Here is a 738-nt window from a genome sequence, read left to right as displayed (position 1 = left end):
TAATGATTATCTTGTCTCCAGATTGGCTGGATTTAACAGACTTCTTCTTGCTAAACGGAATACCCACACCTTTGGCAATATCCATATCCTTAAAAGTGTTTCAATCCAACGTTGGGACTAAAATCCTATTCCCCGATTCCTTGCATGAGATTTCTCAAAAAATTAAGTGGGTATTGGAAGCTGAGGAAATGTTTTGGCATCAGAAATCTAGATACATGTTCCTGATGGATGGGACAGAAACTCCAAGTTTTACCATTCTGTAGCCAAATCCAATTTGCATAAGTGGAAAATTGATTCCATCCTTGACTCTCAAGGGAACACTTTGACCTGTCCCGGGGAGATTGCTGACACCTTTGCCCACCATTTCAATGTGATTTTTACTACATCCAAGCCGTTGGATCCCTCCTTTATTGAATGTATGTTCCCTCCTATCATTGATCCTTTGGAACTTTCATCCCTACATGATATACGCACAGCCCTGGAGACCATGAAAGCTATCTTTTCCATTGGAACTCATAAAGCTCCTGGTTTTGATGGTTTCAAGTGGTCTTTTTCCACAAACTATGGGATTTTGTAGCAACTGATGTGTGTAATTTTGTTTCTTCCTTCTTTAGAGATATTTCCCTCCCTTTTAGAACTAATCATACCATTCTTTGTTTCATCCCTAAGAAAATATGGGATTTAGTAGCAATTGATATGCGTAATCCAAACATCAACACTCCGATTTGTCATTAAAAA

Source organism: Macadamia integrifolia, chromosome 13 (assembly GCF_013358625.1).
Source record: "Macadamia integrifolia cultivar HAES 741 chromosome 13, SCU_Mint_v3, whole genome shotgun sequence".
Lineage (NCBI taxonomy): Eukaryota > Viridiplantae > Streptophyta > Magnoliopsida > Proteales > Proteaceae > Macadamia > Macadamia integrifolia.
The sequence above is the reverse complement of the archived record's forward strand: the minus strand, read 5'-3'. Positions refer to the sequence as shown.